The sequence below is a fragment of the Octopus bimaculoides genome, chromosome 26 (genome assembly GCF_001194135.2).
Source record: "Octopus bimaculoides isolate UCB-OBI-ISO-001 chromosome 26, ASM119413v2, whole genome shotgun sequence".
Lineage (NCBI taxonomy): Eukaryota > Metazoa > Mollusca > Cephalopoda > Octopoda > Octopodidae > Octopus > Octopus bimaculoides.
Window position 1 is genome coordinate 5,238,856 of NC_069006.1, and position 1,649 is coordinate 5,240,504.

The window sequence follows — 1,649 nt, forward strand, 5'->3', positions numbered from 1 at the left end:
CTATAGTAGAAGACACTCGCCCAAGGTGCCACGCAGTGGGAGTGAACCCAAAACCATGCATTTGGGAAGCAAGCTTCTTCCCCCACAGCCACGCCTGTGCCTACATATGCATATATATATTCTTTTAATTGTTTCAGTCATTTGACTGCAGCCATGCTGGAGCAGATTTTATTAAGAAAAAAGGGTATCGTTAAAATTTTGGATAATTATTTATTTCATGTTTTAATCTCACTTCAGACATTCACCAGGAATGATGATCATTCCTGGTGAATCTCTGAAACAAGATGAAAGTACTAAATACATGATTATCCAAAATTCTGACCACTTCCTTTTTCTTAATATAATATAGGCACAGACCATGGTTCTGGGTTCAATCCTACTGCATGGCACCTTGGGCAAATGTCTTCTACCATAGCCTTGGGCCAACTAAAGCCTTGTGACTGGATTTCATAGTGAGAAACTGTAAGAAGCCCATCGTTGCTAGCCACTACACATTCTTTAGTTTCTCTCCTTGTTTGTTTCTGTGGAAGAGCGGAGGCTTGAAACGTTAAAGACTTTTTCACTTCCCAAGCGTTATACTAATACATCTGTTTGTTGTCTACACCACTTGTCTTCGTCTTTTGTTTTCTTTGTGAATTCTCCCCATATATTACATGCTCACTTGGTCGCACCAGTTCATCCTGTCTCCTCTCATTACCCAACAAACTTTTACACCTTCTACACTGGACTATTCTACTTGGATTCTCTACCTGGACTTGCTACTCTCGTACACTTCAGCTGCACCTTTCCTGTCCATGGAACACACCGGACTCCTCTTTTGATGATAAATCACTCCAATACACCACAACATTCAAAGCTTTTGAACCTTTTGAACTTTTCTTAACTTTTTTGTACTTTCTAACTTTTTATGTACTTTCTGCTTTTACCCCCTCTGTCAAGCATTCACCATGATAGATAGCTAGCCACTACACATTCTTTATTTTCTCTCCTTGTTTCTTTCTGTGTTCCTTTCTGTGGAAGAGCGTAGGCTCGAAACATTAAAGACTTTTTCACTTCCCGAGCATTAATCTTATACATTTGTTTGTTGTCTACACCACCTGTCTTTGTCTTTTGTTGTCTTTTTTTGTGAATTCTCCCCCTATATATACTCTTTTACTTGTTTCAGTCATTTGACTGCGGCCAGAACCTTGTGGTTGGTATGCAAGCTACTTACCACACAGCCACTCCTATATACGTATGTATATAGTTCGTAAATGAAAAATCCTTTGTAGAAAAACAATGACAGATAAAAAACGTATCCACATAAGTCATGGAGAGTCCCTAATTCTTCGTCAGTTATCAACCAAAGTAGTAATACTCAGTTTCGCACCATTAATGATAAGACTGAGGATTTCCCATATTGGAGATTCCTGTGAAAGACACAGAGAATGTCAGGTCTCAAGCAAACAATGTATATATCTATATATATATATTGGGTTGGTGCATAATTATTGCAGCTTTTTGTCAACAAATTTTATTCAACAAGAACAATATTTAACAAAAACATCTTTAAACAATTATTCCAGAGCATATTCACCATCTACTTCAATTACTGCTTCCCATTTGCTTGGCAGACGGTCAGACCATCATTTAAAGATGTTTTTGTTAAA